General features: G+C 41.3%; 1 protein-coding gene across 2 annotated transcripts in view; it reads left to right on the plus strand.

Annotated features, from left to right (window-relative positions):
* The window catches only part of AFAP1 (actin filament associated protein 1), a 120400-nt gene that overhangs the window by 25299 nt on the left and 79225 nt on the right, over nt 1-15876 (plus strand). The window lies entirely within an intron of this gene.

Consider the following 15876-nt stretch of genomic DNA (forward strand, 5'->3'; position numbering starts at 1 on the left):
TTTTTTCTTATATTTACATGGAGATGGATAGTTTGATTTGATTTGGCAGAGATGGACTGCACTGTTTCGTTAATATCTTTGTTTAGAAAAGCTTGTTTAGAAAGTATCACAAAAATTTGTGGTCTCTTTACTTACAAAATTAGAAAAAATAATAAGTATGTACTGGTTTTCTAATCCCAAACTTAGTTTTTCAGGGAAGTAACTGAGGCACAGTGCAGGATAGACTTTGTATGTTTAACATAAGGGTCAAGAAGGTATGTAGTGCTCCCTGGAAATTGTGAGACAGTAATAACATCAAAAAAATTTTGCCATTCTTCCTTAAATATTTAAATGTCAATGTGAACCACCATATCCAAATGTTTAATGTGGTCTACATGATTTTGGCATAAATAACATGATGTTTTTTCTATTAAATTTGCTCCCTAGCTTTTTTCGTTGTGTGTGTTTTTTGGCAGTAAGTATTAACAATTCCCGACAAGCAGAATCTGTCACTGATGCTACACTTTTCCAGAAGTGCTGAGATGAGGAATGAAAGAACACACAAATGCAAAGGGACAAGGAACTGTTTTCTTACTGCCACTGTATTGTGCTAAGGATTTTAGGAATATAGCAGGATCTTCTCATAGACGGCAATAAAGCAAGGAGTAAATGCATCAATGTTAACGAAGTATTATGTGTTTAAAATCTGTGTGTTAAAAGAGTTGGTTTATTTACTCCATGGTATCAGCTAATGTGGCATGAGGCCCTATTTGTACAGGAGCTGCTGGATAATTTTGTATCTGAGAAGTTATGTTATCAGTAGGTTGGCTCTGGTATCCTTTCTGAGAAGCCGACTGTGTTAAATATTTGATGTGACAGTTCAAAGATGCATGTTGGCAATCTGACCACTACTGTCGCTTTAATCAGAGGACTTCAACGTATTGCAACACTTGTGAAAGGAAGGTAGCAATGTGTTAGTGTTTTCAGAGACCTTAAATAATGTCAAGGTAGGCTGTACTGGAAGACTGTGAAGAACCTGAGACTAAAATGTTGCAGTCTAAATTTCCAGCCTCCCCTATCCGATCATTGAAACTGCTGGTTCCTGATTCATAGAGGAATGAATCCTGAAAACCCCCAGGAACACAGCAGTGTTATTCCATCCTTAGATCAGCTTAAGGAGAGATGGGGTTACACGGAATTCTTGTCTTTTACCCACCCCAAGGGTTGCTCCTTACTTTAAGACTCAACAAAACCCTTGAGATTTTAATTTCCTTGTTATCTGGTATCTGTCTGATATGTATGCCACTGGGACACGTACACGATGTCTTTGGGGTTGACTGTACCTTCCTGAATACTACTGCGATTAAAATACACTTGTGGCATTCTGGTGTGCAGAGCAGGCATCCTGTCTGCTGGGGACAATGAAGGCGGGCAACAGGGACGTGGGTTTCATAAGCAAAAAATGTGTATGTAATAAGGAGGAGTGGTTTCTCCTTTGTGTTTCTTCAGAACTTTAGGGGAAAAAAATGTTTACTCAGCATATTCATATTTTGTCATAAATTGTTAATTCCTTTAGTCCAGTTATGATGATAAGTGATTAATTTATCACTTTTTTGTATTCTTCCTTATCTTCACAGGGTGTGTTTATTTGCAGGATAGGAAGCACATTCTCACTGGAGCATTAAGAAGGGAATAGGTCCGGTAATAGCAACAGACTTTCACAAATTTGAAACAAAGAAGTTAAGGAAAACAGAAGAGCAAGCAGTCTTAGACTAATGTTTAGTGTTTAGAGAAAGCTGTATTTACTTCAAAACCTATCATTTAAAATATATAATAGTAGATCATTATCTCTTTGTTTTTGTTGTATTTTTAGTTTGATTACTCTCTTTTTGGTGCCATATAATCTGCAGTTATTTTAACTAGCACTCACATCATAAACAATCTCTACAGGTTTTTCATTCTTGCAATTCATATTTACCAAATACTGCTATTTCTGTTAAAGCAGAAATTTTGCTCATAAATTATTTACTTGTATCAAAACAGAGTATGAAATAGTCTGTGTACTTTTTCAGTACATGCTCAAGAACAAGAAAGGAAAGTTGGACCACACAGCCACCACTGGGAACTGTTATGATTATTATTCTGTATTACAACTTGCTTTTACTGAATATCTTTTTGATTGGCCACCAAGTCTTTCCTGGACTTTAAAAATTTGAAAATTGAGTGAGGCATGTCATTTGAAAGATTATAGTCAAAATTTGGAATAAGGTTACAACTTTATGTCTGTTTGACTTCATGGCAATTCTAATTTTTAGACTATTCTTTAAACTGATATATCTACTACTTAGTTCAGAAAGTTGCCAAATAAATGGTTTCTGCCAGCCTAGCTAAGAATTTTTTCCTTTCTTCTCTCTGAATACAAAGATGAGTATCCAGTTAGTGTCCATTTGAGGGGACTCAGTTTAGTAATTGGATACGTAGGATTGTTCATCTTGAGGTTATTAGTTGAAATCCAGCCAACCTCAAAGTCATTAACATGGCTGAGACTGTTTCTAGCTAATGTGAAATGAAGTGGAAGTCTCATCCAGTTATTGATAGGTAGCTATAGTAAAATGCTTTTGCTGCAACTGGTGCAGAAAATGTATTTCTAGTGGGTGTAATTAAATACATAAATAACAAAATAATGCAACTTCCTAGGATGTGAAAAGTTTTTTACCTAGAAAAACTTTTCTCCATATCATGTTTGAGGTCTGTTAGTGGAGCATCCTCTGGAGTTTTCCATTATGTTATCATGCTATACCTGCTGGGCTTTTAGAAAGAAGCCTTCAGTTTTCATGACTGAGGTATACTTCAGACACAGTAGAATAGCCCTCACTGTAATTACTGTGTCTGTGTCTGAATGGAACCTTGAGATGAATGTAACCTTAATCGAGAATGGAAAGGATATAAGAACTGACTGTCTCCGAACACTAAAATAAATACTAGCAGCAGATGAGATTATATGTGGAAAAACCAACCTGAGCATCCAATCCTGCGAGCAGTGGTACTGTTGTCTTAGCTGTAATAAAACCTCAGTTAATTTCACCCCATTTTGCAATCTTCTGGGTATTAGCATCATGAAATACACTAATAAAAGTATTGTCAATATGCTATAGCTGTCAGCGAACGTTACTGAGGCCTGTGGCTCTTCATCAAAAGGCTTGTTCTGAGGACATGAACCTTCTGCAGAAAGATCTCTGTGTGTAATTCACAGCCCATCACTACCATTCAGTTAAATGAACTTAAAAAGATTAAACTGAAAAAAACCCACCCAGGCATTTGCCATTGTAGTTGCAAAAATGTATAATTAAATGTCTTTTGAAGTTTAGACGGATGAACAGGATGGGCTTTTTTACAGCCATAGATGGTAGAGGGAAAATTGATTTACAAATTGGATGTGTCTTTCATTCAACTGACAGAGAAATTTTTACATATAGATGTAGTCTAACAGCAGTGATGTAGAGAGAGTGTATTAAGCCTGAGGACAGTCTGTGGCATGGGAGGGGAGGACTGAACCGCGTGAAAGAGTCTTGCAGCAGTTTTCAACCACCAAGACTAGAGGAGATGGAAAAACCTGTAGCATCAAGCACTGCCTCCTTCCTTGACTGAGCAGGAGCAGTGCTGGGACAGCGGAGAAAGGCTTCAGCTCCCACTTTTCCTGAAGTGTGAGTGAGCGGGAGTCCAGTTACTGGTCTCTTCTGTCAAGTAACTAGTGATAGGACAAGAGGAAATGGCCTCAAGTTGTGTCAGGGGAGGTTTAGGTTGGATATTAGGAAAAATGGCTTTACTGAAAGGGTTGCCAGGCATTGGAGCAGGCTGCCCAGGGAAGTGGTGGAGTCACCATCCCTGCAGGTCTTCAAAAACCACATAGACGTGGCACTTCAGGACACGGTTTAGCGGGCATGGTGGTGGTGGGTTGACGGTTGGACTCCATGATCTTAAAAGTCTTTTCCAACCTAAACAATTCTATGATTCTATGTAGCCCAGTGCGGTTTAGTCCCGGGCTGGGGAGGGGAGGATGGGGAGTTTTGCCCGGCTCCAACTCCGGGCAGCATCGGATGGCCTCAGGCTCCGGGCTAGCACTTCCCTCTGCTGGGGGGAGAGGTGCAGATGTGATGGATTTGCTTAAGATATGTGTTCTATGCCAATTAGCTGTCCTGCGGAGGGGACGGTGTGATTACAGAAAAGAATGGGAACAAATGAATCTCTTGTCAGCGCGTGTCCTGCTGCACTTGGCTGAAAGGATGCCTTCCTCCCAGAGTACGTGCCACTCCTCTGGGGACCCAAGAGAGGGGTTTAATCTCTGAGTAACTGAGTCCAGAAGGAGCGTGTGCTGAAACAAGTAACTGGTCCCACGAATTCAGATAATTATGCGTGTGTCTGGTGCATTTTGTTTTGTATATTGCAAGAGCAAACCTTAACAGAGAGTGAAGATGGAGGTTCCCCAGCTGCCACCCACCCTCTAGCAGTTCTCCCCAAAACATCTGAGGTCTAATGCTAGTTCTAATTTGAAACTACGTCTTTAACTTTTAGAAACCTTTTTTTTTTTTTTTTCCCCCTTTTTCCTTAACTACTTCAGCACTAGGAAAAAAGCAAGCCCCGGCCCTGCAGCATGAAGGGTGGTTTCAAGGCATGGCTTTGTCTCCAGAGGGGTCTGTAGGGGAGAGGCTCAGACCCTGGCAGAGCTGCTTGTGCCTCAGGCTGTGCAACCTGTACCAGATCACGCGTGTAGTTTCCGACAGACGGTGGCCTAATATAAAACCGCTAGCAGGAAATATTTAATAAAAAATTAGAAATCGGTTCCATGAAGACAGCTCCTAATTTTCTGTATCTCCATGTTAGCAAAACATTCTCTTAAAATAAGAGTGACCTGCTGAACTGCTTCTGGGACAAAATTTAACTGCCCTCTGTGTTAAACTATCTAACAAAATTCAGGGCAGTACAACCGAGCCAATATTGGAGGAATGCACTTTTTAAATATGAATGGGTTTTGTGATTAAACTTGGCTATCGAAAGATTGCATTCTTGACTTCAGAGTAAGACATTAGCAAGCAGAACAAAAAGCAGTTGGAAATTGAGTAGCTGCAGAGTCATTGTAAAATTAAAGTCAGAAGCCCTGAAGATCACGGCACCTGACTGGATTGCTTTACCAGTGACTTGGTTGGATTCGTGATGGATGCACCAGATCTAACGGTTGTGCAGCTGTAGGGTGAGATGGTTCTTACTCAAAGAAAAGGAATCCTTCCTTTTACACTGAACTGGGGCACTCTGCAACTGCTCAGGCTGGTCCTTGATGCAGGGAAAAGCCACAAACCCGCAGCAGAAAGTGGGGGGCAGAGCAGCTCTGTCCTTTCCCAGCAGCCCACAATCACACTGGAGCAGGAGAAACAAGGAATTGTGTTTCTAGCTAGATGTGCCGTAGGAAGATGATTCAAGTTAACGTTGGGGTTTGCTGTAGGGTCTGCAGATCTGTTCAGAGCGACATTTCCCACATGCCTGAAAGAAAGAGAAGGCTTTTTACCACTATATCTTTTATTCTAATTGTCTCTTTGATGTCACGGGGATTTTTTTTTCACATTAAACCATATTAAATTAGTACATTATGGTATTGGCACTAATACTATGTCCAAATCAATGTTTTTATTTTATTTAGAAAATGTTCCAAGCCAAAGGCAAAATGCCCAAATTAGCTTAAAAAAAAAATACAACCCAAACCAAAAATTGTCCCCTGGATAAAGCCCAGCTCTGGGAACAGAGAGAATTAGATTATCTTCCTAACTGGCACCAGCTCCTGCACAGCACTCAGCTCAGACTTTAGCTGTAGTGTTCATGATTAAGTGTAGAGGCTCTGGTTTCCAAACAGGTTAAAATATAGTGATGTTTTAACTAATATTAGGGCCCAGTTCTTAAAAGTGCTGAAAACTTTGACCTTTTGGGGAATTTCAAAATGAATCAGTAAGATTCGTTTTTAAAAAGATATATAAACTAGTGATGTAAAGACACAGACTTCAGTATCTTTCTATTTACAAAATTACCTAAAGGTATTGTAATGCCAAAAATTAATAGGCATTTGAAAAGAATGAAAAGCATTGCTGTTAAAAAGGCACAAATCAGCCAAAAATAATACCAGAATGTTCATTTTTTACCCTCCAAAAATAAATAACTTCTCTTCATTGTAAACACTACAATTAGGGAGGTGGTGCAAGTTAAAAAATCTTTTATTTACTTTGTTTTGAAGTACAATTGAAATTGATTTCTGCTTCAGAACAAAAGTTTAGAGGAGAAAAAAAGAATCTTCTTATGACAGACTATTTTAATTTACTTCTAATGAATCTGACTTGTGGCACACTCATTCTTCTGAGCTCTTATTGGAAACTGCCTGAGCAGAAAGTTCATTTTTCCTGAAAAGTCACACTTCCTTCTGGATGTGAGTAATAACATGTGTATGTTTATTTAGTAAAAAATTCTTTTTTTTTTTTAAACTAAATAAAAGACCTCTCCAAATACACAAGGCTGCCAAGTGGATATTTGCTGGTAACCTACATGGTAAGTTTCCAGAGCATCTTTTTCTAACATTTAATACTGTATTATTCTGAGGTGAATAAAATGTTCTAGTGCCTTGAAGGCATGAAGAACTCTGGAGCACTGGCTATAAATACGGTGACCTTCTCACTCTATCTTAGCACCTCAGGTTGGTGGGGCCTTGTATTTTGTCCTGATAAACAACTTCTCAACATGTCTTTGGTTCTTGGAGGAGGCCTCTCGCCACCCCGCGTGATCCTGCCTTTTATGCTTGGCACGTTGCAAATCTCTCCTCTTGGTGTGGCAACTTCTCATGCTCTCGAGGAGGAAAGAGAAGGATGGTCGAGGAAGGGCAGAAGATCACCTGCTCCTTGTCACAGCATGCAGTTCCCACTGAGAAGATGGTCACGTAACCCGTCACAACCTCCTCCTCCTAGTACACCAAGACATACCTCCATCAGAGTGGGATGTGAGGCTGAATTCAAGTGATTCTGAAGCTCCTAGAGACCCTTGGCAGTGATCTAACATGTATGTGCTTATATACAACTATCATTTGCTGGAGGGTCTCACAACTGCTCCCTTAACAGGAACATGATGTTAAAAACTGGGAAACTTTGTATTTCTGGGATGGGGCTCCTTTTCTTCCATCCCTCTTGCTGCCACAGTGAAGCTGGTCGCTACCGCCTGCAGTTCAGCACTTCTTTTTGTGCTGAGCATAGCTGAACAGCTGCACTCCCACTGGGCTACTACATAAATGTTCATCAAAATTGTACTTTACCTGCTTTAATATACCTTAATCTTACTATAGAGGAGACTTCTGTTTTCAAGAACACAGCATAATCTTTTACAATGCCAAAATAAATAGGGGGTTGGAGACAGGGATGAAACAGAGCTAACGAGGATTTTCTGCTGAGTGAGTGTTTGGATTGTAAACTCTATGGGGGTTTGGACTGTGTCCACACTTGTGTTCTGAAGAGGCTGATCTCACTACCAGTGTCCAACAATAAATAAGGTTTTGCAAAGAGAATAAATAAAGTTTTGCAAAGAGAGATAAGGCTGCAGCCTGTCCAAAGCCAAAAGGCAGCCAAGAGGCTCTTTAAGAGGTGCGGAATCTATAAGAAAACACAAAGAGGCAATGCCCTTGGAAAAAATGTGCAAATTAGAAAAGAATTTCATAGAATTAAGTGAAACACAAAATAATACACAAATAAACTATGACCCAGACTATTCCTTGCACTCAGCTTCCCCCTTGTCTTTTCTGCTGATTCACTGGCGCCAGGGCATGCTCCAAGCATAGGGGCAGAAACAGGGACAATTAGTGATGATAGAATCAAATATTGCTAAGATGCTCCCAAAGCAAATGCAACATTTTCCTCCTATCTGCCCTTGTCTGAATGCACTTTTGCCAGAGATCCACCTCATCTAACAAATGCACAGAAAGAGGATACCTCATCCCATCTGTTTGGTGATCTTGGCATAACCTGCCCTTCTGGGAAGTTTCTTCTTACCCCCTGAGAAATAGATAACCCTGTTTTGTCTTTGTGCTACCCAGTGATCCAGAATAATTAGCAAAAAATAAATTCTTCGCATCCCTGCTGATATTTTATATTCATACTTTTCACATGACAATTTTGTATAATTTCCTTTTATCTGTTTGTTGTCTTTCAGTTTTGCTATCTTCTTGCTGTTTAATTATTAAGATGAGTAAATAGAAACCCGGTGCCCTGTTTTACATCATTATTTTTACACATTTTCCTTTCCTAAGACAAATGGATTATGTTTTGGTTTTTTTCTCTAAAGCAAGTCCACCTGATCTTTCAGGCATTTTAATCATCTATACATGGGTTTTGTGAGCAGCATGTAGCATTATAACAGTTACTGTGTTTCTGTCCCCCCCCCTGTTTATATACGTTCCCTGTTGCTGGTTGTGGTACATGAAGTAGATGTGTTCACTCCATTTTCTTCTTTTTTCACATGGGATGGAGTGTGGAATCAAGATGGCAGGGACAGACAGAGACTGGGGAGGTGCTGTAGGGCACGTCGGGAGTTGCTGGGGTGTCATTAAGAAGGGACATGACACTCTCTTCTCCGTGTGGGCCATGTTGGGGAAGAGCAGGAGGGAATGGCGGGGGAGCCTGCAGCCCAGCAGAGCTGGTGGGAATGGGCATTTCTTGGTTTCTTTGTCAGCTCGTGGGTGAGTGATGGCAGTGACCTTTCCCAGCAGCATCAGGCAAGCCCACAGTTAAGGCACCCTGTATGAAAATGCGGTGTAAAGAGCAGCTTTTCTAAGCTCTTCCCTAAACTTTCTTCCCAATTTTCCCCTTCCCAGACTGCATTTTTCAGGTTTCAACCATCTGTATTGCCTCAGTCTTTTTCTTTGATTTGTTTTTACTCTGCTTAAAGTTCTTATGTTACTTAGCTTCATATTGTTTACTTTTAAGTGGGAAAGGCTTGAAGATATATATTTATTTGTTCATTTGGAAAAACTTCACCATTACATAGACCACCTAGAAGATTAAACCCTGCCAGGGTACCAATGACCCTGTGTCCTTTACTCAAAGGAATATCCTGTAAATGAGGGTAAATAGCAACTGCTTCTAATGCAGGGAAGGTTAGAAATGACTGAACAAGTACGAAAGGTTTGGTTGCTTGCTGGCAGACCTTTGGGATCACACTCTGGTTACATTTGCAGCACTTTTTCTTCTTGTCACGCTTTCAGATTTGTATAGTTACAAAACCATTAAACTGTTAGATGGCATATGCATGAATTCTTGTGTTGCTTTCATACGTGTGTTTTAAAAAACATGATATAATGATATCTAACTCTAATGTAGTGTCTTTCTTTAGTGGGTATCAAGGCTCAAAACAAAAGGGATTAAAACTATTATCTTTATTTGCAATTATGGGGAACCTGGAGGATAGAGAAGAGATATCAGTTGCTTCAGTGCATCTCACGGGTCCATGAAGAACCAGAAGTAGGTCTACTGAGTCCTCTAGTATCTTCCTTGTAGTCCTCTGTTTTTTGGGGGGGAAGGCTGTTGGGGCACAGCATATCATTTGACTACTTCCTAGGCTTTCCACACAGACTTTGCAGCTGGGATTGTTTATTTTCTAGATAGCTTTTTGAGATATTATTGAAGCTTCTTGAAGCAAACTGTTTGCCCCAGTGTTCATCTGAAAGATGTGGATGCGGATTCTCTAACTTACACTTAATAGGTGCCCATCTCTAACTTACACTCGGGGAGGTGTTTGCCGTGGTAGTTCTCAACTGCAAATCAGAATATACGGGGCTTACAAGAAACTCCCTGACAAAATGTTATTTTTCCAAACCTGAGATATTTTCTGAAAAATGCCATCTGACTGTGATAATTGCCAAAGAAAGAGCAGTGTTTCTAAGGCACTGTTGCTGAACCTAAAACTTATGTCAAGAGCTCAGTGAACCCTTTTCTTTTAGCTTTTAATTTGAAGCTCTGCTGACAGCACTGCTCCACTGATCAGCTGCATGGATCATTGAACTGTGGCCTTACAGAGCAGGCTTTGGGAAACTGCTACCAGAGCTCCAAAGAGTGATATTATTAGCTCATGATTTGCTGCACTTAAGTAGTGTTCCCAAAGGGCCAGGGTACTGGACTGAGTTTTCAGAGCCCTGAATTCATCTCTGGCTTTGCCATTATTTTTGTAGTGGTCTTAGGCAATTGCATTTCTCCACAGTCACTTGTTGCTCTTTTTACCTTAAAGATAATTGGTGAAAGAGTTGATGAGGCTATGGAGAAACTACAATCCTCAAGTCCCACTTAGCTGTCTGAAGCTGGGCTTTTACGCCTTGTTTTTTCTTCCATAAAGGGAAGATAGCAACACTCCAATCTGAAACCTCCTAAGCTGGAAGGCTTAAGGAATGTTCATGCAGTGCTCTGAAGAATAAGTGCATAAGAATTTTCCAAATAATAATCACACCTGCTGACTTTTATTCCAAGCCCCCTTCCACCCTTGCTCTTTCATTATTTCAAAATATAGTCTCTCTGCGCCGCAGAACTGAGACCGTTGCTTGGAATTTTATAATGAACATTTCAGAGTTGTGCATGTGGTTTGCTTGAATATGATGACAATTTTCACCTCTTGCTTTACTTCTCCCTGCTCTCCTTGTTTCAGACTTGTAGGCCAAGCTGATACAGTGGGATACAGTTTCACCGTAGCCTGTGAAATATTTTTGTCAGTATCATCGTGTCGGAGAATTCCACTAGCCACATATGGTGAGGCTGCACCCTGGAGCGAGCAGCAATCACTCGGTGGTGTTGCTGGGGGAGACGTGTTGGCGTGGTTGAGCATTTTTATTCTGAAGCATTTATTCTTTCTCAGTATGGGAGCGTAAAAAGTGAAATCAGAGTAGTTTTAATTAATCCATGCTGCAGATAACCTCTGTTTTGACTTGAAATCCAGTCTTCTTCCTCACTACTCCTGGATTTAGGTAGACCATTTGCCTGTAGGCTAATGCAAGCCCAGAATGTAGATCCGAGGGCCCAACGTGGCCTGTGACGGTCCTCCCGGGCCAGACTCCTTGGGTTCGGTGCGGAGCATCGTGTGCTGAAATGGGGTGTCCCCCTGAGCCCACACCTCCCCGTTTGGCAGCGGCACAGCATCCTTCTGCTCCCTGTCAGGCTAATTAGGTGAGGGGCCCCGGGGGCCGAGAGCGCTGCCAGGATGGCTGTCAGCATCTGACTTCTCGCCAGCCAGCTGAGGCGGTTTGGTGTTTCAGTTCGAGGAGAGGCTGGGAACTAGAAAATCGTGGACGGTTACATGGTTCTGCCATCATCATCGTCGTTATTATTATTTATTAGCATCTGCACATCTGGTCGAGCCATGCTGCGGCGCGCGCAGAGGCAGCTCCTGGCAGTGGGGTCTGCCCCGCTCACGGGGCTGTGGCACTGGGACGGCTCTGCAACGTCAGGGAAACCTGCAAAGTGGTGTAGAGATTTATTAATAAAATTAAATATTATTACAGTTACGAATAGCGTAATAGTAAACTCTACATGCTTTGAATGCTTTTTTCTCATTCTCTAATACAAATATTGAGTCATTTACTATATAGGGGTTTGGGCTTTTTTAAGGTTTACGGAAAACTTATCTCTTCTTCAAAAAGTCCTTAAGGACTTTCCACTGCATCCAGGTCACATGATTTAGATCCGCATTTTAATTACAAAAGCCAAAGACAAAAATAGACAACACTGTCAAGAAAGGATAAAATTAGTCAGATTATCTTGCGAGGGCCACAGCTTGATTTGGATTTTCAGATGTGCTAAGGGTTAGATTATCTCAGCAGCCGTTGACGTTGGGAGAACTTTGCCATTAATGGGAATCGTTAGACAAATGCTATTTGGATCTGAGATTTTGCCTCAGACATTCAGTGTTACACATTCAATGTGGATATATTTGGTCTATAGGGCTAATTTGAGGTTATGGCACAGAAATGATGTTGACACCAAATTTGTGGATTTTGAGAACTGCAGTATGTGCAGTTTTCCCCATCTTTTGCTGGTGTCCCCAGGAGGGATATATCAGGTATTCCTTCTTTAGGAGGTGCACAGAACTGCTCCAGCGTGCAGTCTGGATGGGACAACAGCCCTCCACATGTCCTATCTCTCCTTGTGATAAGTCAGGAAAGTGGACACAGAGGAGCACCTAATTCTTTCATACTGAGATCCCCCGCTATTGCCTGATCCTAGGATAAAAGGGATTTCTAAACGACCTGAGTTTGGGACTACAGCCCCATGGAGCTCCATGGGGCATTAATGTAGGTACAAGTAGATCCACAGTGGTGGTCCACCATAAAGTTACTCTAGCATAACTAGGTATTGCACCTAAAAACTGTACCAGTCCTCTGCTCCAGTCCATGCTGTGGCTGCACAGGGATGCGTGCCAGCCCAGAGAAGGGGCAGGAATGACAGCCTGGGTTTGGGAAGGGTACGAGCGGCAGCTCCTTCTGGTGGCAGCGCTGAGTTACGCTCCGTGAAGGTCTTTGGGGTACTAAGCCTGCCTCAGTTTCCCAGCTGTAAACCAGAGAGAGTGCTACTTTGTAACCCAAAAAGGTGGTAGGAAAATGAAATAGTTAATGGGTCTACAGTGCCTTGAGAATGGAAATTACTTCCTAAAAGTTACGCGATATTTGTTCTCCTGCTTCTCTCACTTGAAAAATTGCAAAGTTTTTTTTTAGAATCCATGCCTTCATCATAATTCGTTTCTTGATTTGGCTATTAGTCAGTTTTCATCAGTTTGCCATCTGGTATCAAAAGAAAGTGTAAGCTGATTTTGCCTTTCTTTGTATGTCTCCTAAGAAAAATTGGGGGCAAAAAAGTGTAATCGTGGCAAAACAGATTAAAGCAGCATAGAAAAGAAAAACTCTTTGCCACAAGTGCATGTTTGCATCTTTCCTATAAACAAACTGTTTAACGGAGATAAACGTTTTTGTTTTTCTTCAGGAAATACTGTTAAGGTTCATGATCTCCAAATGACCCATCTCTCTCTTGTTTTTCTTCTCATGCTCCTTCCTATTCACAGGACAGCCTGGCCTTTCTGAAGCACCTTTCTGCCATTCTCAAATGCCCCAAAACAAAGGCTTATTTAACTAGTTTCCATTTTTCCGCTGGCCTTTTTTGCCTTTTGCCAATTGTCTGTTGTTGTCTTGCTGCTAGGAGGTGAAGGAGGTCATCTTTCATTATTTTACCGCTAATGTGTATATATGTCATGAGCCTCTGCAAATAGGGGGAAAGAACTGGAAAGGACTAGGACATGATGGAGCATTTTTTCCTTTCTTATATATTTTTTAGTTTTAGCAGCTTACTCGCTATAACCACGGTGCTCAAACTATAGCTTCTGAAAAAAATGGTTGCAAACTTTCTTCTTAGAAGTTTCTTCACTGCGTTTTCAAATTGCTTTGAACATGACAGAAGGGGTTTTTCTGGTTTTTTTTTAGATATAGCCATTTCTTTAGAATTCCCCTAAAAACTATCAAAGTGGATTTGACTGCTCGCTTTCTTATTGTAAATAATTTCTAACTTGAATGATGAAAAGTACACGTAGGGTAAAATCATTTTTACTAGGAGGCTTTTAAAAATATTCAGTTTGATAATGTTCCTATAAGCAGTTTCCAGCATGTCTTACATGGGAAAGAAGAGAACAGATTTCTGTCTCAGAGTTTTCCCCTTGAAGCCTGTGAAATTAGTCCTTCTCTAAAACCAGTATGTTGCAGTTTATATATGGGAATATCTCTTTGACACTTTCTCTGGATTAAAGGCCACAGAATTAAGATCTGTATGAGTATGCTAACCTCAAGGACTTTATGGCAGTATATACTTGATTCGTCTCTTATTTCTGCTTTTCTTTATGCAGTGCAAATCAGATGCAAATAGGAAACTGTTAAGAATAAATGATTGAGATGATAAAATGCAATTTTAGTTGTTTCCTTAATGTCCATGATTGGTGAACAGCCCCTAGAAATTGGGCTAGGAGATGTAATTTATACAAGCAAGACCAGCCCTGAGTTTTCCATACATTTGCTTGTGAAAGACCTTTTTATGTTCATTGAAAGAGATTTACACTTTATTAATTTACTTTTTAGCTCTGATGAAAGCGTCCGGGGGAAGAAGAAGAAGGGAAAGTAAGGGAACACAGACTAGGAGGAGGCAGATTCAGTCCAATTTGTTTCAGGGTCTGCAATTGCAAATGAAGCATTTTGGTCTCTCTTGACGAAGGACAGATCCTGTCAGATGAGAGGCCACCCTCACCCCATTTGAGTTGCAAAAAGGGTTGCATCCGTAGTCTAATAATTATCTGTAATGCTAAGGAAGACAGATGTAGCATTAGCTTCTGATTCAAACAACGACCGTATTAATTTTCAAGTGAGCAGCAGCAGAAGCAGATGGTGAGATGAGGCAAGGATGCAAATGCTTGCCATCAATAGCTTTTACCTTTGTGTAATAGCTGTGGCTGGTGCCGGGCTGAGCCGGCGGAGCCCGATCGCTGCCCAACCGCACCAGCTGGTCCTTCCCCAGCCTGGCTGCGGAGGGATGCTGCACCGGGCTCATCTGCGCACGGCGACAGGCGTGACACGGGTTGTTTGTGCTATGATGCAATGGGCTAACTTTTGTACAGAGTCAGCACATTTTTGATAATAACTGAGACCAACAGATGCAGCAGTCTGTGGTTTCATAGTTAGGCTATGAGTCTGTGAAAAACAAAGCACATAAACCCAGGAAAATATGCAAACTTGCTGTAAACTGAAATCCTTGCTGCTTTTTTTTTTTTTTTTCTTGGGGGAGGGTGCTGGGTTTTTGCCTTTGAGATCTCAGTGGGAGGACATTTGGCAGCGCATCTTCTTTGTTACTCAGGAATACAGGAAGAACTGGGAAGCACCTTTTGGCAAATATTGTTAAACAAGCAATCCAGGACCTTATCCAGTGATACAAGGCATGAGATCGACGGCACACCCAACCCTTGGTGAAGCTCATGTTGATCAGGATATTCCCTCAGCTCTGACAGAAGTCTGGTGAGGAGAAATGGAGTCACAGTGATCCTCCTAGTCATAAAATGTGGCTTCTTTGCCTAAGTGATATTGCTGAAGTATGCTCAGAGGTAGCTGTGTCATTTGAATAGAGGGTTTTGTTCTGGATCCAATGGTCCATTTTTATCTTTATGGTATCCATCAGCTGACACAAGTGGGCAGTCATGGGGAGAACACGCTGAGGGTATGTGTAAAGTGCATTTTTTTTCTCTCCCATGGCCAGATAGGAAGTTTTTAGATGCCAGAACAGTGAGAAGCTGGTGTTGCTTGTGCTGTTCAGTTCTATGGCAGCACATTTTACAAACGGTAAATTAGCTTATTGACCTCAAAAAATGCACCCTCACTGAGGGTGAGCGAGAGCCTCTGGTAATGGTAACATTTTGGACATACATCCTCCGAGCTCTGAAATACTCTTGTATGGAAAAATAATATTTTTTTTTTTAAAATATCACCTCCCTGTTGGAGAGGGCAGGCTGTGAGGGCGGAGGATGGAGCGGGCACAGCCAGCCGGGCAGTGCCGGTGCTGGTGCCAGGGTACGTCCCAGCAGCTGCCCTGTTCTCCCATCCTCAGCGCCGCATCCTCCTGCTGCTGGCAGGAGGAGCAGACGTCCGACTGGTTGTCTACTTTCCTCCTGTTGCACAGGAATGCAATTACTGCCTTTTAGATGTCAGTAACTAAACACGGCGCTTTTTTTTAATTTTTTTTTTTTCTCTGAACTCATCCTGTTGTTGTGGTTAGTGAAACCAATCAGAAGGATTGGGACTTTTTTTACCATGGGAAA

The sequence above is a fragment of the Buteo buteo genome, chromosome 1 (assembly GCF_964188355.1).
Source record: "Buteo buteo chromosome 1, bButBut1.hap1.1, whole genome shotgun sequence".
Lineage (NCBI taxonomy): Eukaryota > Metazoa > Chordata > Aves > Accipitriformes > Accipitridae > Buteo > Buteo buteo.